At 44.2% G+C, this 27,703-nt stretch overlaps 1 protein-coding gene across 2 annotated transcripts in view; it reads right to left on the bottom strand.

Annotated features, from left to right (window-relative positions):
* The window catches only part of C10H1orf21 (chromosome 10 C1orf21 homolog), a 248,229-nt gene that overhangs the window by 159,640 nt on the left and 60,886 nt on the right, over positions 1 to 27,703 (bottom strand). Inside the window, exons 1-2 of one of the 2 annotated variants that reach the window (XM_029617991.1) lie at positions 17,088 to 17,194; positions 10,639 to 11,308 (exon numbers count right to left, since the gene is read on the bottom strand). The exons of the other annotated variant lie outside the window; for it this stretch is intronic. The gene's annotated coding sequence lies outside the window, so the exon portion shown is untranslated. Of the gene's footprint in view, positions 1 to 10,638; positions 11,309 to 17,087; positions 17,195 to 27,703 lie in introns of those variants that run through there. 2 annotated transcript variants of the gene reach the window in all.

Below are 27,703 nucleotides of genomic sequence, written 5' to 3'. Positions count from 1 at the left end.
CAGAATAATATGGCAAGAATTGTTTTCATCCGCCGTGGATAGATGCACACAGGGAAACAACCTCCTACTGAATTATATCCTCTGTATATGAATTCCAGGTTAGACTCAAAAGACGCTGAAGATGTAAATATAATGGGGATTTTTCCAGACAAATGTGATTGTCATTCATTTGGACTGCAGTACTCTAGGTAAATGCTCTAGTCTTACTGACTAGAGCCTTTATGAAATCCCCTCCCTCGCTTTAACCCCAGAAAGAGGATCCAGCCTTTATAGCCCCCACCCGCTCTATTCTTCTTTCAATAAAAGGCATATGGCACTGTATACTTTAATACAGCACTATAAATATATATTTTTTGAGCTGGCTTTGAGTCCCTAAAACTGAAATCCTCCTTTGCCATCCGCATACCAGATGAGGTCTCTGCCTCTTTCTGTACTTGATCGACAAGAGACAGTAACAGAAATCAGAGCACTCAGTGCAAAACCCAGGAAGACTCCCCCCCCCCCCCCCCCTCAACCCTGCAGCGAAGACAGAAGCAGCACAGAGTTGCAGCAGCAGCAGAAGGTCCAGGTGCTGAGATTTCCTTATCCAGCTTATACCACAGATGTTTACCAGATGCTTCTGGCTCCATCTCGAGCACAGGTGGGCCAGATCTGGCCCCGTGGAGCACTTATTTTGGTCCCCTACTGCTTTTCTAAATATGCCTTTATTGCCAGCGCCTGATGTGCTGAGACCTTCCTTTGTTCACTCCCAGTGTCATCAGGAAAGACCCGGTGTTATGTGCAGCTCCATGCCATAAAATGGGGACAGCAGGGGGATGGCCCCGGAGCATCTGTGGGCCCATAAAACATTTTTCCTCTTTTCCTCATGGGGCTTCCACCCGGACACCTGTTTCATAGTGGCTTTGAGCAAGAGGTTTGCCACTGGCTAGGTGGGGTGGCTGTGGTCTAGTGCAAGTCTTGTGTATTGAGGCAAGACTCCCTTCCCCCGCCCAACCTACTCTGGTCGTGCCAGCCCCTGGAACAGCAGCCTGTCTCAATGTGGCTCAGTGGCCCAAAAATGTGTCCACCATTGATCTAAAGCAAGTGCATTGGATCCTAAAACTATTAAATTGAGATTTTATGTCCATGTTCCAAACATAGATGGAGATAGCCAGAGGGCCAGTGGCAGAGAAGTGAAGGAGACCATGCCCACACCTCAGCCTGGGAATGCTGCAGAGATGGCACTCGCGCTCCCTAGAAGACTGGGAGTTCCAGCCTCGTGCATTAGGGATGTCCTCCGAGAGCACTTGAAATGAAACTTGTACCAGGCTCCGATGGGAGCCCCAATCTCTATCTGTCCCCTTGAAAGCCATCACTCCAATAGTCAGGAGAGGGATAAAGCAGGGTAAATACCAAGGTTGGGGAACTGCATAGCAAGCCTCATGGCACCTTAACCCAAAAAGGCAGGGACAGTTTGAGCTGGAAACCCATACATGCGCAGAAAGCTGCTGGAACATTATAATAAATTTTTAAAAATTACCAAACTGTGGTTTCAGTATGGAGAAAGAGGTAGTGTAGTCACCCTTGTTCACATACCGATAATTATACTGTTTGGCAGCCAATTAACAGTTCATTCATTGAAAACTAAACAACAGGTGTCTATTTTTCTCTTTGACCCCCAGTGCAAAGAAAGGTGCAAGAAGATAAAAGCTGTCAGAGTGCTAATAAACACGCTGCTGTCAGCAAGCTTGAACACTGGATTTCTTCTCGGCTGCTAATGCAGGGCTTCCCAAAACGGTGGGAACCCGAAATGGGATCACAAAACCTCCAATGGCTGCTCCGAAAGGTGCAGCAGCAGCAGTGGAAGGGGACATGCCCGCACAGGCCCTGCAGTCGCCGCAGCCTCACATGAGTTTGTGTGGTAACAGGAAGTCCCTCCTGCAGAGGGACTGGGGGCCGCTGCAGGGCCTGTGAGCTGGCGCTGGCTCACAGGCCCCATGCTGGACTTTCATGACTAAAGCTCCTGCCGCTTGCAGACCAGCCGTGAGAGGAAGGGGAGGGCTGAGTGTGCATGGAGATCACCACTGCTCCTCTTCCCTCATCCGCTGAACCTACCCCTAGAGAAAAAGCTTCCCCTCTCTTCTCACAGGTTGTCATCCACCTTTGGCCTGGGGTCCAAAGGAAAATAATGGCCTCTAGCCCTGGCCCAGAGGAACATTTAGAGAAGGCGCTGTCTGAAGGGAGGGATCAGATGCAGGGGGATTTGAGAGCTGGATCAGCAAGCGAGGGGTTGGCAATGGAGGATGAGAGGGAACATGAAAGAAGGTCGACTGGCGGATGTAAGAGAGGAACTAGGGGGTGAGAAGAACTGGGTGATGCGCAGGATGTAAGAGAGGAACTAGGGGGTGAGAAGAACTGGGTGATGCGAGGCAAAGGTTGGAGAGGAAGAGGTGAGGCTAGAAAGCGATAGGGGATATGTGAGGAAAGGGAGGGGATGCCACAGGAGCTGTTGGGGGTGATAGGCTGTGCCTGAGGATACTAGAGGATCAGGCAGGGGATACTAAAAGGGCTAGAGAGGGTGGACTGGGGAGGGGAGATACACTGGGGGATAAGCTGGAGGGGGTGGAGTTTGAGAGAGAGGATCAGCTGGAGGGCTGTGAGGGTGAGAGTAGCGCGATTGCTGGAGGGGAACCGCACCCCTGCTTATTTATTTTGGTCGTCCTCTGAGGTCATGTGAAGTTTCAAGAGCTAAAAATGGGGTCACATTGGCTAAAGGTTTGGGAAGCCCCGTGCAAACGACAGAGCTTATTGATGTCTTCAATTGCCAGGTGAGAAACAATCCAAACTCATACGCACAAAAAATACATTTGTTTGGGGGTTTTTTTTTTTTAGAATAATCAACCTGCTACTACTAATTTAAAAAAAAGTCCAGTAAAAACCGAAAGCGAAGCGTTTTCTATTCAGCCAGACTTGGTGCAATGCGTGGCCACCCCTAGTACACAGGAATCTGCCACCGTGGATCAAGCAGCGTTGATGATGGGCCAGGCCGGCAGGCACAGAGCACTGCAGGCCTTGGCAGGGGGGAGGGGAGGGGTCTTTAAGAATATTTTCACTATTACCTTTGCAGGTTTTTTTCCTCCCCTTTGGATGCCTGTTTTATTTGCTCACTTTTAATTAAATGTCATAGCCTGAGAACAGGAATTACTAATTGGAAGCTGGAATTGGTTTAGAGGGGAGGGAGGCAGGAGGGGGCAGCCACTCAGATCACCAACCCTAAGTCAATCCTCTGCAAGGCCCAGGCACTGACCACAAGACAAAAATGGGTTGGGGGGGACGGGACCTTTATACGTTACCCATCTGCTCTGGAATAAGGACGTGAGCAATGAACTCTCAGCTGTCTATGCAGAGTGTTTCACAGAAATTACTTTATGCCTGAATGCGTAGCCCTTCTTCACAGTTGTGAGAATGAATGCAAACAGAAATGTAAAACTGAATTAAATAAAAACGTGGTGGGGGGGGGGGGTGGAACAGGCAACCCTTTTGGAAGGAGGTACAACCTGGGGCTGGCCTCCTGCCAGCAGAGGGGAAGGAAGCATTTACAGACAGCACTGAACGCACAAAGGCTGCCACAAGAGCCAAGCCCTGCTCTCGCTCAAACCCGTACTTCCTCGCATCAGAAATGTCCGGGGACTTCAACACAGGGAGGGCTGTGGAAGTCAAAAAATAATATTAAATAAACCATTCCGCCCATCATTCAGGGTGAAAAGGGTCTTCACCTTGGTTTTATTCCCAGCGTGGGCAGACTACCATGGCTCGCCGTAGCTAGCAATAAGAAAAGCAAGCTGGGGGATGCAGGAAGAGTCGCTCCCTTTGGTGTAAAGGGAGTGCGTCGCATCACAAGTCTAGAGCGAGAACATCGCTCTGGCAGCACCCGCGGCCAATGATGAGAAGCAGCAGCAGCAGAGGCTGTCGCTCTGACCCACCAGCAAGATCCATAGCACGGAGCCTCTTATGCAGCCCATTTTCTAAAATTAAAAAATAAAAGATCCGTCAGGACTGACTCCAACAAATAATTTATTCATTTGCTTCAGGCCCAAGGCAGGTAAATGATATTTACATTCCACTGGTTAGGCCTCAGGAGGATGAGTGGGGCAGGTTAGTCCTCTAGGAACCTGAGGTGCTAAGCTTTTCTGCCCGTAGACAAAAATCCTTCATAAACCAGACCCTAGGTGCCACAAGCAGAGAGGCAAAGCACTGGCTTCACGGTCCATGGAGGGAACAGCTTTGCACAATAACATCACTTGCCACAGTAGGAGAACTTTCAGAACTTACCAAATCACGCTCGAGGCAGCTTACAGCATTTTTAGCATTCAGGTACTGTAAGTCCCTGCCCCAAAGATCTTACACTAAGTGGATATCTCAGGCGACAGAAGATAAAGTGATTTGCCCAAGGTCACAAGGGACGTCAGTGGGAAGAAGAACGGGGATGTATACTGGATTTTACAGAAAAAAATCATTGTGCTGTTAATCTATTTAAATTGGCTTTGGAAGAAGGCAATATGATAACTCTGTAGCTAGTTTGCTGGGCCTGGTTTTAGTCTAGGGATACATAAGGTTGAGGGGGGAGGGTATTAAAATAAATCTCTCTCGCACAATGCATGGGGAGAGCTGCTGAACCGATCAGGATTCAGGACAAGCACCCCGAAGTCAACAATCACCTCTAAGCCGCCCAAAAAATTAAAATGGGTCAGTTTTCCAAAGGCACAGGCTGCTCCCCCCCCCCCCCCCCCTCCCAAATCCCCAGCTGGAACTGTGCCTCTGAGCACTGGGTAATCCTTTATACACAAGGTAATTCAAAATACTGTGCATTTAGTGAGCTTCGAGTGTAAATGTCTAAACACCACCAGAACTCTGGAGAATTTTCATGGACAAATGAGCATTTCATTTGTTCAACTTTTCCATTCAGAAGTACTAGCACACAGAAGAGACAAAGTCAAACAGTGCACCTGGAATATTAAAGAGAAAGAGCACATGCTTTACAAGTTCATGGGCTCTGCCGAGAAAAATGCCCCTTTCCGGCTATTTAACAAAGTTTATGTAATTCAAGCCTCAAAAAGGCAAGAGGAAAAACTTAAGATCTTTCCTATCGCAGTACGAGATGCTCCTCACCCAGCCAAAGGAGTCTAACTTCCGGGTGCAGAAAAAAATGTATACCTCCGTCGGGAATCCCCTTAGACCCACCGCCACAATCCTGAAAATCCGGTGTGAAGAAGGTTATTTGGGGGGAGGGAAGGGGAAGAACGGACATACACAGCTATCTCACATCTTCCCTTCCGAATAGCAGTTAATAAAAAAATACCCCTCCGCTCATCCTCTCTACCCCTCTGTCTTTTGGCTGCCGCCCTCGCTCTATAAAGGCTGTTCTCCAAATTCACAAGCCGCTCTCCCTTCTATTCTTTATGATCCCTTTCCTAACAGGAGGGGAAACTTCTTGATCCAAAAAACTTGCCCCAGGAAAAGAACGCGTTATTCACTCTAGCAAACAGGAAGCGGTTCTGGAAATAAACCCATTGGCAAACTTTGAGGAGATCTGTCTTTTCGTTTCTGATGTCTCAGCATTAGCCACCGTGCTAGCAGCGACGCATTAAAACCCGGACCATCTGTTGGGGGGGCAGACTGCATGGACCATTCTGGTCCTTATCCGCTATCATTTACTATGTTACTGCGATCCATCCTGTTGTAGCAGATTCCCTTTGTATATCCAGGGGCTATTTTCAAAATTGCAGTTATGGGGGTGGGGGTGTGAACCTCATTCAAGCTTCTGCAAACGCAGGCTATTTTCATGATGCAATACTCTCTGCTCAAGCAACTTCACAAATGGTTCTAAACACGCTTAAGCAATGTTTATTCCCTGTGGATGTTCTCTCACCTAAATCTGAGAAAAACGGGACAGCCTCACACCTGACTAAATATCTCCACGTCAAATGATCTTCCTCCATTAGTAGCGGAAACATTTACAACGGTTTCTGGGGTTTTATGCTTCAGGAGGCCCACGTGGTTGATTGAACGTGACTGAAAACTTGGAATTATGAACACTGGGTTTTCTCCATTTTCAGCAAACACAAATCTGACTCGAGTTGAGATTTCTGCTTGAAGCTTCTAATTTAAAGAACATTGAAATGAGGACAGGGGCAGCCATCTTTGTTCAAGAGCGTAAAACTCCCAAGGTGCAATCCCGGTGATATTATTCCATTCAGAGGTGCAGGCACCATACCTGAATGTTTGATGCAATAAATATTATAGAAAAAAAGACTAAAATATTTGACATGACTGCTTATTGAGAAATACAGCAATAGCGAGCAGGATTCCTCTACATAGCTGATGGAGTGACTGCATCTGCCAGCAAACAATAAAATGCCTCTGTTAAAACATCCCCAAACTCCTTCTGCATGACCCCCATCAGTGTAACTGAGTGCCCTGAAAATCAGGAGCTCAGAAGTGGAGTTCAGCACGAGTAAGAGATGATCAAAACAGAGAGCAAGACTGGGAAAACAGCAGGAAACGGTAAAATTGAAAGAGTTTGGGGAAACAGCGTACTTTTCTCATCCTTTGAATGCAACTGTTTAGGAGCTAAAGGAAAGCCATTTGCATAGCACTGGGTGCAATAAAACAGTGCAAACTGAGTCACAGCGGACGCACACGGCTCCTGTCAGATTCAGCTCATTTATTAAATGTTGATCTGCTTCCATGTAATTAAACACCTTATGAATCTGTGGAAATAAAGGTTAACAAACAAAAATAATAATATAAAAGGGATCCCCTCTGATGGAACTAACAATACATTTCTTGACCAGCCTGTGGGAAGAAACTGAGGAGGGGAGTGTCAACAAATGTATTAAGTTTTTCCAGTCATCAGGGCTATAGCCCCAACCAACGTTTTGCCTCCTATGGCATCATTAACGAGGGAACCTGGGAGGTAGGGGACCACCCACAAGGTGTTCTGCTGTCCCTGAAAGGGATCTCCCCTGTATAAATAAGAGCTTTTGGTTTATTTCCTTGCATTCTCTCTTTGATGGGATTAATGGCCGGACTGGCAGAAGGTTAGTTGTTCTAGTCTGACTGGGCAGGGGAGGGGGATTGCTGGATTGGACTGCTGAGAAGGTGGCTGGGGTGGGAGACGGTAGCTGGATGTGGCACAGGAAGTTTTGTGGGGCTGCTGGGCAGGTTTGGGGATGAAATGTTTTAACGATGGGAGGCAAGATGGCAGCTGGGTAGTGGGGCTGGCTCTCTGAACAATGCATTTTACTGTGTAACTTCGTTAGGTGTGATTATTTATTCATGTGCTGTCATTCATCTGTGTAAGCCCGCTGATGGTTGTGCCTCTGGTCTCCATGCTGTTAGTTTTATGTTTGCTGACGCTAACTTGCCTGACGTGGTACCGCGTGATGCTGGAAAGGAATTCAATAGATAAATACAATTCAAATGACTTAACAGGGCAAGCACAGCGCTCTATCCTGTGAATTCGGCTGCACCCCCTCGTCGCTGACCTGTGACAACGACATGATGCAAGCGAGAGCTCTCCTCCTGAGCTATCAAACCACGGAGCCTTGGGTGCGCTCCCATATCATCGTCTGACTCTATGGTGTGCACAGAACAGGACCATGTCTGGTCACTGGGATGGTTCCTGACATTACAGTTTGGACATTCGGGGTAGGAAGAGTACAAAGTCCGCCTACAAAAAAAAGAAATGCCCTATCAAAGGGGCTTATTCACTGGTCCCTGTGAAGTATTCCCCACTATTCGCTGTATGTGCTTCGTAAACTGTAACACACTCCCCTCCTTGTATCCCACAGCTTGGCATGGGAAAAGGAAACCAGAAGCCAAGTTATCCAAATAAACAGCGCAAGTCACTGTTAACACACTGTGAACAGGGAGCCATTAAGCTGGGATTTCTGGCCGGCAGTGCTTGTGGGGAGACCTTACAAGGCTCTACCTGTCAGGACTCCCTGGAATTCACTATTGCAGACTCCGAGGTGCTAATATCACAGCACATTAGTACCTACCCGCAATGACTTTCAAACACGATTTACTAAAATCTGTGCACCAAAAATGGATCTTGCAAAGAGGGGTGGGCGCAGGGATTTATGGATGGGAAAAGTCAAAATTAATCCATCTGACTGGTTTATTAATCTTTATCCAGTCCATAATGATTAGGCAATTATTCAGAAAAAATTAGTGAACCACTTAGCAAAACCCTGAACTGGCTAATCAGGTTTGCTGGGCAGAATAAAGGGTGATCTGGGTTTATTGCTAAAAGTGGTCCAGCAAAAATTCCCCAAACAACAAATGAAATAGATAATCCAAAAAAAAAATAATAATTGTAATAATGGAACAGAATTAGATCGGCTCCTGACAGTTTTATTTAACATGAAAACACAGAAATCCAGAAGAAATGTAGACAAACAGATTGGCAAGCTCAGGCTTGCACTGCTAACAGCTGATGCTGGCTGCTGGATAACCCCTGACAAAAGAATCTAAGACCCAAGCCAAAACACATCCACATAACTTCTGTGCACAAGGCTGCGCCTTAGCGTCCTGTTCACACCAAATTTTCAGGGGACGCATGAGGATTCTGACAGAGGTGCGGAGTGGAGGGTTTACATCCATGCACACAACATGCTGCAGACGCACACATCCCAGAAAACAGGCTTCTTTAGTGCTCTTGTGAAGGAGAGAAACTAAAATGTCCTGAGAATGCAAACCTGAATGCAGACTGTCTTATCTTTGAATGCCATGATAATAGTAACAAAGTGCAAATCTAGACCCATATGGGGAGAGGATCAATGGACCTGCATCAAACCAGATGTCTTCTCCTCATCTCCTGACCCAAGATGACTCAACCAACTTCTCTTGGATCAAGGAGAATCCATTGACTTCTTCTATCCTCCTGGGCCCTCAGCAAAAGGTGTAAGGTGAGCTGGGGTAACTAAGTAGATTGAGAGAGGCAAATGGTCCTTCTCTGCTGAAACATCTTCCATGCGAAATGACCACTGCTCTGGGCACTATAGTTTAATTATGATTACTAAGAAAAGAAACCACACCAGTGAAGTAAACATCAAAGAGTAAGCAAGTCACAGGCCAGGATAGTTTCAGCACTTTATCATACTGAACTACCCGAACAAGCAAAGTTATCTTAAAATAATTGTGTTAACACACCATTAATTATTTGCAAATGCCAAAATCTGATACTCTAGCTCTTCAAGTCATGGGTGGTGCTAATCTAGTACAATACAACCAGGGACCTTTATTTTTTCCCAGGAATTTAACCAGAACAAAAACAGGAGAAAATCAGTCTTTGTCAAGGTGACTGGAAAGTTGAGTTAGGGAGTGCATTTAGATTTCAGTAAGGTCTCTGATACAGTTCCGCATAGGAAATTTATAAAACTGAGAGACCTTGGAATGGCCCCTGGAGCGACTGACTGGGTTAGAAACTGGTTGAATGAGAATCAACAAGGAGAGGGACGGTACTAGTGGTGAACTTCAGGTATCAGTCCTTGGAGCAGTTCTTTGCAGCATGTAAATCTATCTTATGCGTATTCACTGCAGATTTGGGAACCTCTGGCTGCTAAGATTTAATGCTAAAAAAGCAGAATCATAGATTTGGGCTGCAAAACCCCAAGGGAGCAGTACAGTATGGGGGCAAAATTCTAAGCATGAAAGAAAAACAGGGTCTGAGGCTTAATCTCTTCCGATGATCTCAAGGTGGCCAAACAGGTGAAGAAAACAGCAAAGGCCAGAAGGATGCTTGGGTGCAAAGGAAGGGAATAGCCGGTGGGGAAAAAGGAGGTGATATTGCCCTTGTATAAATCCCTGGTTAGACCTCATCTGGAATACTGTGTACAATTCTGGAGACTGCATCTTGAAAAGGAAATAACAGGATGGAGTGACCTTAGCTATAAAGCATATGGGGGACATCTAAACATTTATATCCTAGAAGAAAGGTAAGATCGGGTGATATGTCAGGGACCTTTACATACCTCCAAGTATTAATACCCAGGAGGTAAGTTTTCTTTCAACAGAAAGATGGCTCTGAAAAGAGGAGGGGTCATGGCATAATGGTGAAAGGGGGTACACATGCAGGAGTAATCTTAGGAAATATTTTTTTACAGAAAGGGTGGTGGATGTATGGAACAGCCTCCCAGCAGAGGTGGTGGAAACAAGGACAGGATCTGAACTCAAGAAAGCAAGGAACAAGCATAGGGGGATCTCCGAAGGAGTGGTAGAGATTATAGAGCTGAGCAGTTGGTGAGGATGGGCGGACTAGAATGGCTGCAAAGTCATTTTCTGCCATTATGTTCCTGCGTTTCCAGGTAAATATCTGAGTTTATTTTGGGCGGACAGAAGACAAGACAGTAAAAAAAAAAAAAAAATGTATATATATCTTAAGCAGATTAATATTCTAATAAAGAGCGTAGTCTTCTCTCTTCCTCCCTTGTCCCAGCAGGCTGCTGATCCAGAGATTCTTTACTCCAACTTCAGCATAACATTTTTCACTCCCTCCCCCCATCCCCCCTTCTCAGCATCTCTCTCTTCCCCCATCCCCTGCAAATGATCTCCCTCTCCCTCCCTGCCAACCACCACGTTTCGCTCCTGCCTTACCAGTGGTGGCTGCAGGCTCCTCGCCCCTCCTTCGGAAGGATATCTCCATGCTTGCTGTGGCGCTCGCCCTCTGCGGCACTTCTGCTGTCGGCCTGCCGGGAAGCCATTCTGATATGTTATTGGGGGCCTCACATGCTACATCGGCAGCGCCGGTCAGCAGTGATTTTGCCTAGTTGGGGGGCGGGGGGGGAGAGGTGGGACTTCAAACCTTGTTATCAGGAGCACTGGACAGCGGGCACTCTGGCTGGTTGTGGGGAGGAGGGAGAGGCAGAACTTGAAATGCTGCATTGGTGGCACTGAAGGGGAGAGTGATTTCGCTGGAGGGCGGCAGGACCTAGAGCATAGCCATGCGTTTCAGCCCAGAATGGCTTCCAACAGTGGTGGGAGACCCTGAAATGCTGCATCAGCAGCTCTACAGTTACTCTTTAATTAGACTGAAAATCAGTTTAAACCGAAAATGCAGGACCCTGAATACAACATATGACACTGCTGTAAGAATCAAACCCATCACTGGCGCAATATCAGGCACTGGAGCTCTGCAGCTGAGAGCAGGAACAGCAACAGCAGCAGACACTGCAGGAGAGAGAGCTGGGCTCTGGGTGGCTGCTGGTGCAGCGCTGAGGAACGCCAGGCTGAGTCATTTCCAGCAGATGAAGGCTGCAAAGCAGATCTGCAAACAGAGGAATGGAAGAGACGCTATCAGAGCTTCATCACGGTACTAGTAAGCCCCCTGCAAGTGCACACTCTCTCCTGCCCCTCACACAGCTCACTCTCTTCTACTCCCCAGGTGGTCCCTTATATTCTCCCTCTCTTCAGCCCTCTCATTTAGAACATAAGAACATGCCATACTGGGTCAGACCAAGGGTCCATCAAGCCCAGCATCCTGTGTCCAATCCAAGTCACAAGTACCTGGCAAGTACCAAAACAATAAATAGATCCCAAGCTACTGTTCCTTATTGATTAATATCAGTTTATGGATTTCTCCTCTAGGAACTTATCCAAACCTTTTTTAAACCCAGTTACACAATCTGCCATAACCACATCCTCTGACAATGAATTCCAGAGCTTAACTATGCGCTGAGTGAAAAAGAATTTTCTCCAATTTGTTTTAAATGAGTTACTTGCTAACTTCATGGAGTGCTCCACAGTCCTTCTATTATCTTAAAGAGTAAATAACTGATTTCCATTAACCTGTTCAAGTCCTTTCATGATTTTGTAGACTTCTATCATATCCTCTCTCAGTCGTCTCTTCTCTAAGCTGAACAGCCCTAACCTCTTTAGCTTTTCCTTATAGGGGAGACGTTCCATGCCCTTTATCATTTTGGTAGCCCTTCTCTGTACCTTCTCCATCGCAATTATATCTTTTTTGAGATGCGGCGACCAGAATTGTACACAGTATTCAAGGTGCACTCTCACCATGGAGCGATACAGAGGCATTATGACATTTTCCGTTTTATTAACCATTCCCTTTCTAAAAATTCCTAACATTCTGTTTGCTTTTTTGACTGCCACAGCACACTGAGCCATTAATTTCAATGTATCATCCACTATGATGCCTAGATCTCTTTCCTAGGTGGTAACCCCTAAAATGGAATCTGACTTTATATAACTACAGCAAGGGTTATTTTTCTCTCTATGCATCACTTTGCACTTGTCCACATTAAATTTCATCTGCCATTTGGAAGTCCAATCTTCCAGTCTCACAAGGTCCTCCTGCAATTTATCCAGCATTTCCCTCCTGAACTTCCCCCCTTCTCCTCCGGGCCTACCTGGGGGGGCCAAACAAGTGGCCTCTGCCTCCACAGCCCTGAGCAAAGCCAAAGACTCCGCCTCTTCCTTCTGGCCCCTATGGGTGTCCTGTATCCTGAGAAATGTTTTGTTTCTGACACATGCGCAGTGGAACACCACCATGAACAAACGTGGTCCTACACACAAAATATTCTGCAATAGTCATACTAGAAAGAATGCCTAAAATATACGAGAAGTTTAAGGAGGATGCTTAGGTGTGCAAAGAATAACATTAAGAGAGCATAAAATCCTGGCAAGAACACAACGGTGAATCACAGCTGAAAAATACAAAAGGTGCACATAAATAATCAGTTTAAATAAGTAAAGCAAAGAAACTTAAAGGGAGAGAACGCCAATGAAGTTTATGAAAAAGGGAGAAGAAAGAAAAGAAAAGTAAATTAAAACTAAGATGAGCCATTGGGTTCTTTTGTAAAAAGAGAAGAGGAGTAGAAATCTGCGGTAGAGCAAAAAAGTACATTATAGAAATCTAGTTTACAAATAACAAGAGCTTGGACAATTGGGTTAGTGGATGAGACTGTAAGATAAGGACGTATAAGCCAAATATTATAAAGATAATAGACAAGCATTAAGTGCGCCAGTAATTGGAAGACAAACAAGCCTGGAGTCAATAAATACTCCAAAACTCTTAAGAACAGGGATGGGGTAGAATGAAAAGGTAAAGAGTGGAAGAAGAGATGAAATACCATCTGAGAATGGGGCAACAAGAATTATGATCTTCCATGTCTTTAGCAGTAAGAGATCGGCAGACATCCAATTTGTAATAGCAGAGAGACAATTGGAAATCAGAGTCAAAATAGATGAAGGGATGGAAAAGATAAAGCTATGTATCATCAGCATACACATAAGATAAATCAAGGGACAAAAGAAAAGAGACCAAAAAAGAAGAGGACCAAGAACAGGACTGACTGATAAAAGTTTAAGGAAAAAAAGTTGTGTATCGGCAACAGAAACATTTTGATTAGAGAAAAGCATGAACAGAACTGAGCAAGAAGAGTACCAGAGAAACCTAAGTCACATAAAGAAGAAAGCAATAGCTCAGGATTTATCATATCAAAAGCAGCAGAATGATCAAGTAAGATTAAAACTGAAGACAAACCACGTGTTCCGGCAGAGTGAAGGTCAGAAACAATGATAAGAGCAGATTCAACAGAAGAGCAAAATTCCAACTGAAACGCACTAAGGACAGCACTAGAATTTAAGTACACAAGAAACATGCAATTTCTAGATGATGACTCAGAGAAACTGAATCAAATCTGTGTGAATCTGGAAGAGAGCAAATTGACAAATTAAATAGTAGCAAATCACCAAGACCTGATGGTATACATCCCAGAGGTATAAAGGGACTGAAATATGAAACTGCAGACCTATTGGTAATCCGTAACCTATCATTCAGCTCTGCCTCTATATCTGAGGATGGGAAGGTAGCAAATGTAATGCCAATTTTTTAAAAGGGCAACAATGGTGAACCAAGCAACTACAGACTAGTGAGCTTGATGTCTATGCCTGGTAAAATCATGGAAGCTACAATTATTTATTTATTTATTTTATTTAGGCATTTTTTAATATACCGAACATATCGTACACACTTCACATCGGTTTACATAAATGTTGGACAAGCCATTAATACTTTGTCCCAAAAACTCGTAATAAAATTAAATTAAAATGGAACATAATTGAATTATAACCCTGTAAGGTTCTATAGATTTATATCTCCTGATAACATATTTAACTGGTCATATTATAAACATGGCTTAATGGGAAAGCACAAGCATGGATTTAGGAAAAGGAAGTCATGTCTTACTAACCTATTAGAATTCTTTGAAGGTACAAACAATCACGTGGATGTTTGATAAAGTCTCTCATGAGGGATACCTCAGAAAACTCAAAAGCTATGGGATAGGAAGTATTGTCACAATCAGGTCACTACAGTAAAGTGCGGCCGCGGTTACCCGCCTTCTACTCACAATTTGGCCGCGTTAGTCCAACCCGCGATTCACTATCCCCTTTAACCCATTCTTACCGCCTCTTTAAATCAACGAGTAACCCCTTCCGCCCGCGGCATGTATATGAGATGTAAATGATCGGATTAGCTATTCCCCCCCATTCAGTAACGCGCGCCCCGACTATCGCCTATTTAACCTGCAGTTTGGCCGCGCGTTTAACCTGCTAATTTACCGCCTACCCCTACCCCTGCGTTAGAGGCAGGGGTAAGGGTAGGCGGCAAACTTTCCCCCAGCCCTCGCTCACCTGCCCTGGCCGCGTCCATGGGTGCCGGTCTCCGGGGCAGCCCCAGTCCTCTCTCCCCCCCTCCCGAAGCAACGAAAAGCGAAAAAGGCGAAATTTGGGCGCTCAAGCAACATTTGAAATCCCCTCGCGACCCAACACACAAAGTTTAACTTACTTTTCCCGCAGCCCTCCCCTGGAGACGGACCGTGGCCCCCCTGCCTCCCGGGGGCAGCCGGCGGCAAAAGCAGCCCCCGCCGCTGGCGAAGATGGATGCCTGCACAGGCCCTCTGCCACGATCGCTCCCGGGCGGATTCCTTACCAAAGCGCGGCCTCTCCTCCAAAGCTTCTCCGCCCTTCCGCCATGACGTCAATTCGGGCCCCCAAGCCAGCAAAGCGCACGAACGGGCGTGCATGCGTGACTCATGGCGTTAAAACACAGACAGATTGTGAGGAACTACAGGAGGACCTGGTGAGACTGGAGAACAGGGAATCCAAATAGCAGATGAAATTTAATATAAACAAGTGCAAACTGATGCACACAGGGAAAAATAAGTCTAATTTTATGTACTCAAATGATGAGTTTCACAATCAGAGTAGTCACCCAGGAAAAGGATCTTGGAGTCACTGCAGACAGTGTGGTGGCAGCCAAAAGAGCAAACAGAATGGTAGGAATTATGCAGAAAGGAATGGAGAATAAAATGGAGAGCATCATACTGCCTCTGCATAGATCAATGGTGTGGCCACACCTTTGAGTATTGTGTGTAGTTCTGGTCACCCCATCTCAAAAAGGATATAGCGGCATTAGAAAAGGTACAAAGCAGGACAACAAAAATGGTTACGAGGTTGGAACATAGTAAATTATGGCAGATAAAGTCCAAAAAGGCCCATCTAGTCTGCCCAGCAGCAATTTTATGCAAATTTACCCAAAGTACATGAAATTCCCACATGGAACCCAATCCGCAATCGCTTTGTGCAACTGCTGTTCAATGCAGGTTTCCCAGAAAAGCTGAACAGATTAGGGCTCTTCAACTTGGAGAAGAGACAACTGAGGGGGAATACGAGAACAGTGGAACAAGTAAATAGGGAATACGAGTACAGTGGAACAGGTAAATAGGGAATTTACCCTAAGACTAAGGCACAATCCTTGAAACTAACAGATTTAAAACAAATTGGAGAAAGTCTTTTTTCACTCAATGCACAATCAAGCTATGGAATTCATTGCTAGAGGATGTGGTCAAGGCAACTAGCATAGGTGGGTTTAAAAAGAGTTTGTTCAAGTTTCTGGAAGAAAAGTCCTTAAAAAGAATTATTAACTAGGTAACTCAGGGAGACCCTAGCACACATCACCGGGCGTGAGCAACAAGAAATTGAATCTACTTTTAGGGATTGGCCACTGAGCGAGACAGGATGATATACTCTATGGACCCTTGGTGTAACCCAGCATTAAATATATATTAAATGTCAGCAGAAAAAGACCCCAGTGGTCCATCCAGTTTGCCGAGCAAGCTTTTTTTTTTTTTTTTTTAATTCTTAGGTTAATTATGGCTCTGCAGATTACCCTAATCAAAACGTGTTACCCATTTCATTATCGCCATCATTTATCCAATAGGTATCCTCTGCGCTTTTAAATTCAATTACCATCCTTGCCCTCACTACCTCTACTGAGAGAGCATTTCATACATCCAGCATCCTTTCTGTGAAGTAATACTTTCTGATGCTGGTCCTGATTCAACCCTCTTGGAGCTTCATATTGGAGCAGATTTTAAAACCTGCGCGTGGGTGCGCAACCCGGCGCAAACAAATCTACGCCCGATTTTATAACATGTGCGTGTAGCCGCGCGCATATTATAAAATCCAGGGTCGGCGTGTGCAAGGGGGTGCACAATTGTACAACTTGCGTGCGCCAAGCCGCACAGCCTGCCTCCGTTCCCTCAGAGGCCGTTCCGAAATCGGAGCGGCCTCGGAGGGAACTTTCCTTCTGCTCCCCCGCACCTTCCCCCCCCTTATCTAACCCGCCCCCCCCCCCCCCAGCCCTACCTAGAACCCCCCTTACCTTCGTTGAAGAAGTTATGCGTGCCGGCCAATGGCCGGCCCGCGATCCCGGGCACAGCGGAAAATGGCTGCTGTGCCTGGAGGCTCAGGCCCCACCCCGCCCCTCGTACCACCCACGCCCCACCCATTTTTGCAAGCCCCGGGACAGACGTGCATCCCGGGGCTTGCGCGTGCCGCTGAGCCTATGCAAGACAGGCTTGGCGCGTGCAGGGACAGGCATGGGCAGCTTTTCGAGGGTTAAGTGCGTAACTCTTTGAAAATCTGCCCCATTGGTTCTACAGTTTTCTTTGCATCAAAAAAGGTTTGACTCCTGTGCATTATTAATATATCTTTCACATATTAAAAAGTCTGTATCATTTTACCTTGTCTCTCCTCTCGTGTGTATATATTTAGGTCCTTCAACCTCTTCTCATAACTCTTTTAGTGCAGGCATACAAATTCTGGTCACCTTTATGTAGACCACTTCAGTCCTCTCTCTAACCTTTTTGGGATACGATCTCTAGAACTGAACACAGTAGTACAGATGAGGCCTCACCATATACTTTTTCCTGCTGGTTATGCCTCTGTGTATGCAGCCCAGCATCCATCCCTCTGACCTTAGCCACCAACTTGTCACATTGCTTTGCCACCTTCAGATGGTCAAACACTATCACCTTAAGGTCTCTCTCTGTCAGTGCTCCCATCACATACAGCTCCTTTAGATTTCTGCACCCCAGATGCAGGACTCTGCACTTCTTGTCATTGAATCCCAACCGCCAAACCTTCACCCACGCCTCAAGTTTTCTTACATCACTTTTCATTTTCTCTACTCTTTGAGGTGTGGTTTACTCTGAAGCAGATTATAGCGTCATCCACAAAAAGACAAAAAACCTTTACCTTCTGACCTTTCTGCAATATCACTCACAAAGATACTGAACAGAACCGGTCCCAGAACGGATCCCTGAGGCACTCCACTTATCACTCTTCCCTCCTCAGAGTAGGTTCCATTTACAACTACTCACTGACGTCTGTCAGTAAACCAGTTTCTAATCCATTCAATAATCTTGGGACCCATTCCCAGGCTTTTATTTATTTAAATTATTTATGAATCGCTCTTTCCAGATTTAAAAAAATTGCTCAGAGCAATTTATAGAAATAAACACAATACAATAAACATTTAATACTAAGTGCCAGGAAAAATAGTGGAAAGTGTTCTAAACATCAAAATCACAGAACATATAGAAAGACATGGTTTAATGGAACAAAGTCAGCATGGCTTTACCCAGGGCAAGTCTTGCCTCACAAATCTGCTTCACTTTTTGAAGGAGTTAATAAACATGTGGATAAAGGTGAACCGGTAGATACAGTATACTTGGATTTTCAGAAGGCGTTTGACAAAGTTCCTCATGAGAGGCTTCTAGGAAAAGTAAAAAGTCATGGGATAGGTGGCGATGTCCTTTCGTGGATTGCAAACTGGCTAAAAGACAGGAAACAGAGAGTAGGATTAAATGGGCAATTTTCTCAGTGGAAGGGAGTGGACAGTGGAGTGCCTCAGGGATCTGTATTGGGACCCTTACTGTTCAATATATTTATAAATGATCTGGAAAGAAATACGACGAGTGAGATAATCAAATTTGCAGATGACACAAAATTGTGCAGAGTAGTTAAATCACAAGCAGATTGTGATAAATTGCAGGAAGACCTTGTGAGACTGGAAAATTGGGCATCCAAATGGCAGATGAAATTTAATGTGGAAAAGTGCAAGGTGATGCATATAGGGAAAAATAACCCATGCTATAATTACACGATGTTGGGTTCCATATTAGGTGCTACAACCCAAGAAAGAGATCTAGGTGTCATAGTGGATAACACATTGAAATCGTCGGTTCAGTGTGCTGCGGCAGTCAAAAAAGCAAACAGAATGTTGGGAATTATTAGAAAAGGAATGATGAATAAAACGGAAAATGTCATAATGCCTCTGTATCGCTCCATGGTGAGACCGCACCTTGAATACTGTGTACAATTCTGGTCGCCGCATCTCAAAAAAGATATAATTGCGATGGAGAAGGTACAGAGAAGGGCTACCAAAATGATAAGGGGAATGGAACAACTCCCCTATGAGGAAAGACTAAAGAGATTAGGACTTTTCAGCTTGGAGAAGAGACGACTGAGGGGGGATATGATAGAGGTGTTTAAAATCATGAGAGGTCTAGAATGGGTAGATGTGAATCGGTTATTTACTCTTTCAGATAGTAGAAGGACTAGGGGACACTCCATGAAGTTAGCATGGGGCACATTTAAAACTAATCGGAGAAAGTTCTTTTTTACTCAACGCACAATTAAACTCTGGAATTTGTTGCCAGAGAATGTGGTTCGTGCAGGTAGTATAGCTGTGTTTAAAAAAGGATTGGATAAGTTCTTGGAGGAGAAGTCCATTACCTGCTATTAGGTTCACTTAGAGAATAGCCACTGCCATTAGCAATGGTTACATGGAATAGACTTAGTTTTTGGGTACTTGCCAGGTTCTTATGGCCTGGATTGGCCACTGTTGGAAACAGGATGCTGGGCTTGATGGACCCTTGGTCTGACCCAGTATGGCATTTTCTTATGTTCTTATGTTCTTATGAAAAATTGAACAATACATAAAACCAAATAAAAACATTTGATCCTCTTTTATTGAAAACTTATAAACAAGTTGTTTCCATCTCAATTCAGCCCCCGTAAATGAGATTTTAATATCCTGTCTTCATTAGCCATGTTTTTACCCCTTCCAGAATTTCATCAAATCATTTTCTTCCCTTACCACCACCCATAATTCATTCCACAGTTTTGGGACCACAGAAGAAAAAAGACTAGATTTTGCAAGCATAGGTGTTTAAACACCTTCACAGATGTAAACTGAAATGTGTTCTAAGATGCGCCCTGGGCTCACGTCTAATATGGTGCTATTGAATATGTCCCCTAAGAAGAGGAATACATACACCCTTCAATATACTAAACATTTAACTTTACATCGCGATACACCCAGAAATTCAAGAAAAAACTAAAGACCTGGCTCTTTAAACAGGCAAACCCTGAATAGAGTTCTTTCTTCCCCTTCACTCCATGCCAATACCTCCTAGCCTATCAGTTCCCTCTCCCCCCCCCCCACTCTTAGAACTATCCCCCATGCCCTCCCATCTCAAGTTTTTTCCCTCCCTTCCTCCCCCAGAAAGGCCTATAGCCCCTCGCCCATCTTAATCAACTCATGTTATGCCACCCCTGGCTCCTCGAAATCTGCATTAATATACTTGATCTTTGTTCTTACATTATATATTGTTATTGCCTAATGTTACATCCCCCTAATATCACTATATTTTATCTTCTCAATCATTATCTTGCTCCTTTGACATCTTTACGTCCAAGTTACCATGCACCTTGTTCCATGTATTGCACTAAGTTCTTTGTAAACCGACATGATGTACCTACAGATACTGGTATATAAAATCTTCTAAATAAATAAATATCGACAGCCAAGATAACCTTAAAAGTAATGGGCAAGCCGGTGTGTGATGGCCACTTCCCATTAATACCCGTGCCATCGTATTCTTAACTACCTACAGTCTTCTGAAGAATTTTTCAGGTAACCATAGATAGCGAGCATTGCAATAATCAAATTGCAGTAACAGGGAATAAGCCACCTTTTTTTTAATGTTCTATTTCTAAAAAAAAGGTCTCAATGGTCCCACTTACTTCAATCTGTAGAATGCTAACTTATAGCCACTGAAAGGATCTGCTTCTCCATTGATAAAGAGTTCAACTTAACCCCCAACGATTTAATCACTTCCTCTACCATCCATTTGGTATCTTCAAATAGAGGGGTAGATATTACCTCACTTTCACCCAGCCTTTGCAGTTCAGACTTATTAGGATTTAGAACTAAGCCACTCAGATATTGCACATAAGCAATTATTTAGTTGTTACACAGCTTTGGTTTCCTTAAGCCTCTAAAGGAGCAATAAGCTGAATATCATCAGCACAGACAAAGGGCAAAAATCCAAATAAACGGCTCAAATTGCCCAAAGGGGCCAGAAAAATATTAAATAACAGGGGAGATACGAAGTACCCTTGAGGTACCCCTTGTTCCAATGCCTTCCAAGAGGAAGTAACACCCTGGTAGGCTACAACCTGTTGCCTGTCCTGCAAAAACACAGCAACCCACACGTTTCAGTTTGTTCATGAGCCTCCTATGCAGGACTGTATCAAAAGCTTTGCTGAAATCCAGATAAATCACATCAAGTGCTCTTCCTTAATCAAAAGAGTCAATCAGATTTTTCTAACATGATCTTCCTCTAATAATACAAAAAACGGTCTCACTTTAACAATAGCAGATGTGCGGTGCAGATCTCATATTAAAAAGAATATGAATGACCATCATATTTTTAGCACCAGTAAACCTTACTCCTCCCCCTTTTTTCCCTAGCTTTCCTCAGCAGATAATAGCTCATCCCATCCATGTGACCCACTGAACATCATCTCTGTGATAGTCACAATATCCAAGCCCACCTCCACCACCAGGGCCTGCAAATCTGGAAGTTTGTTGCTTAGACTGCGAGCATTTGTGCACAGAACTTTCCAGCTCTTTCCCCTCAGCTTGCGACTTTTCCCAGGCATCTTTTCTGGGCTTTTTCCTAAAAGTGGACTCACTGTTTTCTTTTCTCCTACCACTTCCTGTATTTGTATGTGCTGGGGGTGACATTTCAAGTCCATTGATCTCCTTCTGCCACCCCCATACTTCAGATTAAATGCCTGATGACATAGGTTCTGACTTTCTCACTTTCCATCCTTTTTCCATCTTTGCGTATATTATATTCCATACGCTGCCCCAACCCCCAAGTGTATCCAAATCCTCCTTCTTTATACCAGGTTTTGAGCCTAGGATGAGTTACCTGTTCATAGAAAGGGAAGGGAAAGGTTAACACTTCTGAAAAGGCAATAGTCTGAGCTGTGTGCCTAAGCTGCTTCCCCAGAGTCTGGAAATCTCTCTTTACTTCTTGGATGCTGTTTCTAGCGAGGTCATTGGTCCCCAGATGGATGATAACATCAGTTTTATATTCCTTACTTTCTTCCTTAATGGTATTGACAATTTGATTTGCATTCAGCCTGCTTACGATCTTGGGAGACATTTTACTATTGTGTGTTCCTCAAACTGGATGCCCAGCTGAAGGAGCTTTCTGTTAAGAGTGTTTGGCAGCATTTTGTGGTTTCTGTTAGACTCTGCTGAACTTGTCTCCCAGCAGAGCGGCATTCTGTTTTGAAGCTTGATGGCATTCATAGGTTTCAGTGTGCCTTGAGTTGCTCTCTTTTCAGGTATCACTCCAGTTTCCGTTTATGGAGGATCTTCATTTTCCAGTGCAGAAAAGGGGTTTTGTATGGATATCATTCAGGAGGGTGGGTGTCTCCTTGTCACAGGTCTTACCCTTCCAAAGCCCACTATAATCCATGTATTTGTGGGTTACTGAATCCTCTTCGGGAGTGGGAGCAGATATTCTGGATGCTATATAGTTGGGAGGTTTTGGGGGTTTTTTTTAAACCTAGACAATTCCTCTTTCAATTGAGTCAATTCTTTTTTAATGCAGACAGCTGAAGACAAATAGGCAGGCCTCGAGTTTTCCAATGGTCTGCCTTAAGATCAAAGCACCACAGTTACTACACAGAATAGCACTTCTTAAGGACTGCATAATGGAAGAATAGGATAATTATATGGAATACTGTAGTAGAATCAATTAATGTATTTTAAGATGTGTTAAGATAATATTGACTAAAGAAGACTTAAGTAAGAGAAAGATTAAAAAGATGAGTAAAAGGAGGTACAAGAAAAGGCATCACTAGTACAACATGAAACATGAAAGAAAAAGACACATACTCGGTGATAATAGAAACATAGAAATGACGGCAGAAGAAGACCAAACGGCCCATCCAGTCTGCCCAGCAAGCTTTGCACTTTTTTTTTCTTCTCAGACTTATCTGTTTCTCTTGGTTCTTAGTAACCTAAACTAGATCAAAGGAACAAAAAACCTAAACTAGATCAAAGGAACAAAAGTGCAAGGATAGGTTTTATGCAATGAAATTTTTGAATACAAAAAAAAAAAAAAAAAGACTTGAATAATACTTACTATAGAAACTGAATTTAAAAAAACAGCTAAAATTTCAGGAGTCAAAGTAAGAGGAACACAATCTAAAGACAAATGGGCCAATACAGTAAATCCTGCGGGAGAGCCAGCGCTCTGAGGCGAGCGCCCGCTCTCCCAACGCGTGTCCAGGACCCTCTCCTGGGCGTGCAATCAAGTATTTAAATGAGGGCCCGCGGTAAAAAGAGGCGCTAGGGACACTAGCGCGTCCCTAGCGCCTCCTTTTTGACATGAGCGGCGGCTGTCAGCGGGTTTGACGGCCGACGCTCAATTTTTCCGGCATCGGTTCTCGAGCCCGCTGACAGCCACGGGTTCGGAAAACGGATGCCGGCATAATTGAGCGTCCGTCTTCCGACCCGCGGGCGCACATTTTAATTTTTTTTTTTTTTAATTTAAACATTTTTTTTTAATTTTTGGGGCCTCCGACTTAATATCACTATGATATTAAGTCGGAGGGTGTACAGAAAAGCAGTTTTTTCTGCTTTTCTGTACACCTTCCCGGTGCCGGCCACAATTAACTCCTGCCTTTGGGCAGGCATTAATTTCTGAAAGTAAAATGTGCGGCTTGGCTGCACATTTTACTTTCTGTATCGTGCAGGAATAACCAATAGGCCCTTCAACATGCATTTGCGTGTTGCGGGCACTATTAGTTTCGGGGGGTTGGCCACGCGTTTTCGACGCGCTATTACCCCTTACTGTATAAGGGGTAAAAATAGCGCCTGTATGAAAGGTGAAACAAGGAACTCATAATCTGGTATAAATGCGGAGAGGTTTGTTCATTATGAAGCAGGGGCATCACCAGGCATGGGCGCAACCACGTTCCCGATACCCCGCAGAAAAGAAAGGGAAAGAAAGAAAACAGAAGAGCGGCATCTCAAGTTGTCCTGGTGCTGACCCGTGAGCCCCTGTGCCTATGAAGGGAGCATGTCCAACGCAACGGGCTGCAGACTGCTGCCAGCACTTTCCCAGCCTGCACTGGGTATCGTCGCTGCGGCTTGTTCATGCTCCCGGCTCAAGTGATTTGGCAGGGATCCCCCTTCTCTCCACACAGATTCGGCCCCAAATATCTAGCAACACCTCTGTTCTGAAGAATTAACTTGCAAAGGCGTAACTTCTCAGCAGCATGCGGAGAAGAGACTTCAGCAGCTGGCTGATATTCTCTCTGCAACAAAGCATCAGGTAACTTAGCCTTATACATTGGTTTTTTTTTCCAATCAACGTAAAGCGTGTCTTTTGTCCCAAAGACTGGAAGAAAACCAAGGCCTGGGATTAGAAAGTTTTGTTCTCAGAGAACAGAGAGCAGCTGGTCGATATTTATCTCCCGAGTGCCTGGCACTCCAGGTACACAGGGGAGTCATTCTCAATCTCACTGAGTGCACGTAATGGTGTCAAGAAGGGATTATAGGGTGCCTCGCTTTCACCATTAAACATCAACACCATTACACGAGTGCCCCACTTTGACCATTAAAAAAAAAAAAGGTCTGTTCTAGGTTTATTCAGACAAGCAAGCAGTGGGCTTTCTGAAGATATTAACCATTTTAATGATGACCATATCTGAGATTTGATGGCGCTCTTAATAGTTATATAAAAGCAGATGGGAGGTTTTATTTATTTTTGCCCAACAGGGCAACAATTGTGTGTCTGTAGTAACAAACGGCACTGCTCCCCTGGGTTCTAGCAAATGATGCATGTGAGCGGTTCCATGGCCTCCTTCATGGACATTAATTATTAGCACAACTGGGAGTGCTTTGCCCGGCCATGATAAGTCCCGGGAGATTCAGGATGCCAAAGGGCAGAGGCCAAGTGGCTGCAATACAAATGCTGTATCGACTCAGTAAAGCACTCCTTCTGGTTTCTCAGTTCTAAAATAGCAGATTCTTTTATTGCCATATTTAGAAAGTGACTCAGCTCCCACAGCATATAAAGCCAGATTACAATGCGTTCTAAATCATTGTAATATTAATTCACCATAGGGCAAAGGAAAGACCATTGCTTTTTTGTTACTTTTTGATTATTTAGTGAAGTTAAATGATGCCAACACCACTAGAGGATAGGAGTATCGCTGGCCACCGGCACATAGGAGACATTCCTCAAATCTGTGAGCCAGTGCCCTAAAATGCCACCCTTCCTTGCTATCGGTATTGCCGCTAGAACAGCCGATACTTTTCAGCCTTTTACAGCTGTTAAACTCCCGCTCTGGTTTCCACGAGAGCAATGTGGGGGTTCAGCTCAAACTAACTGTTGCCAAAAGTCGCTGGCTGTTCTAGAAGCAGCAGAGGTAGCCAGCAAGGTGAGGCAGGGGAGGGAGGGACTGACAGACTGGCTGAGGGGGGACTGCCTAGCCAGCAGCTATCTAGCTGGGGAGGTAGGGGGTATCTGGTTCAGTTGCTGGCTGAGGGGAAGAAGGGGGTTGGCTAGAGGTAATGGGTGAGTACTTAGGAGGCATGAAGAGGAGGTCATAATTAAATTATCTTGGGGTAGGGGCCAGGGCTGGGCCTAGGGTTGAAGGTTTCTTCAGCCAGCCCTCTGTTTGACAGAGCAGGCAACCCTTTGGCACTACAATGGGTTTTTGGAGGGAAACTTCCTCTTTCTTCAGAATGCCCTCAGGACACAATTTTACAGAATGTCATAAACTGAGAGAATTCTGGAGCTCATTATCACAAAACAGAGGAAACACTGAGAAAATATTTTGAATGGTTGAATGTCACTAAGTAATATGGAAAATTCGAGTGGAATTAAAAAAGAAAAGAAGAGAGAGAAAACCCCCAGAATGTAAAACCTTGGGAGACAAGCGTGAAGCAATATAACTGATTATACAGAACTGTGCAATAATGTCAAAACATAGCTGCGTTACATCGTTTAACGTCAGAAGAGGAGTGGCAGCATGCACGAGGAATGAACATGAAGTGGAGGAGGAAGAAGAAGTTTGGATAATTAAAAAACAAAGATCGCCATTTTCAGGAAATGAGGCAATTACCCGACTGCAAGATTTAACAACTCCTGGCGCAGGCAGGAGTATCAGCCGAAACCCTGCAATGCTGGGCGATTATGGCATCTAAAAGGCAGTTTCCAAAATGAGAGATTTGAGAGAAATGAACACGAGAAACAGCAGCAAGCTTGAAGATTGTTTGGTATATGTGGAATTTACAATTCAAGGCCACTTTTCTCACCTGGAAAATCAGCTATGAAGAGTATTAAACGATAAGGGCTTGCAAACTTTTTTAAATTTAATTTTAAGTGCATATAAAATAGAAGTGTCTCAAGAGAGAATAACACAATGAGACAAATAAGGGAGGCAGAGGAAAGGCTGGTAAATGATTATAATAGAACAAGAAAAAGCCCTATGTGGGCATATCAATAACAATATGATACCAGCTCACAATATGAGAAATATAGTCTACTGTGGCTAATTATTTTGATAGCTGTTCCCCACAGTTCTCTAATAGTAAGGCAAGGAATGTTGCTTTAGCTTCTCAGAAAGGGTTGCCGGTGCTGGAAAAATAAAATTTGAGACAATTCTTGTTGAAATCGCTGTAATTCAATACAATGTCATCTAATTTAAGTGGGTATTCGTATTTTGCTTTTATCCAGAATATCCAATTTCACGGTGGATTTGAAAGTCTGCGCATGCATTTCGAATTAAAACTTGTTTAAGATAAAATGTTCCAATGTTCAGATTATCATCGCCTTTGGAACTGTTCAATAAATATCTTCAGGAAGTTTTTTGGAGATCTCAGAAATTGCCCCTGCTCTCAAAAAATATAATATTTATCTACGTTTAAGAGAATTCCTGTGGATGCTGAGGGAGGACTGGATGGATCTGTTCTCTCAGGAGAGTTTGGCTCTTTCTGACTTTCCTGAGGCTTCTATCGAGGATATCCCTACGAGAGCTGCTCTACTGGTTCCTTTTTGTAGGGAATTAAAGACATGGTATTCCAGAACTATTTTAAGAACAACAATCAGTTGTTTTATGGACAAAAAAAATGCAATTAGTTCCTGACATCTCTAGGAAACAATTTTTGCAAATAAGGAACCAAGTTATACTGTTGGGTGCAACCTTTTTATTGAAATTTCCCTGTAAGTGGTGATTTCCTATCAGAAAAATAGATTTAAATTTACTGATCCCCCTTCATTTAGAAACTTTTTTTGAGGGATAACATCTTATTTAGCAGACTTAATGTATTCCTTTGCTCCTCTGTCTCATTATTTTCCTCTTTTATTCCTCCGCTTAATATATATGGGGACTTGAATCACTGTATATTTTTGGATATTCCTTTGACGTAATACACAATTTTAATTTAGCTTTGGATGATTATTCTTTTATTTTTTGGCTTGTACTGTAAGATAAATCAAGGTATTAACTGAATAAAGAAGAAAAATGTTCACGCTGTGTACTGTACCGATTCTGACTCAGCTTAGTTTAATGAAAATATTTTAAAAAAGAACAATACACGAAAGAAGGGATACCTCACAGGGCACCACCTCACTTGGCCTAGCGCCAGCCCCGCCTATGACCTAAGCCATAAATCTTCTGTCAAGCAATGGCTCGGACGCATGTAGACCTGTAAAGGGTAAATCAGCACGAGAGTAAGCAAATAAAATTCCAGGATGGGCATGCTCCGACTGGAAAGGAGACTGAAAGGTTGAGACTCAAGACAGAGCCCGGACATTTGTGTCTGCTGAGCATCCTAGAGAAACCTCCACTCAGCTGCTTCAATGTTTTCACCTCTTATGTTTCTGAGATTACTAGCATGTTCTCCTGCCAATGAAAACATGTGACATACTCAGGAGTTACAGAATAAATCAATGTATCCTGGGGAGGGGGAAAG

This window comes from Rhinatrema bivittatum, chromosome 10, assembly GCF_901001135.1.
Source record: "Rhinatrema bivittatum chromosome 10, aRhiBiv1.1, whole genome shotgun sequence".
Taxonomy (NCBI): Eukaryota; Metazoa; Chordata; class Amphibia; order Gymnophiona; family Rhinatrematidae; genus Rhinatrema; species Rhinatrema bivittatum.
The sequence above is the reverse complement of the archived record's forward strand: the minus strand, read 5'-3'. Positions and strand labels throughout refer to the sequence as shown.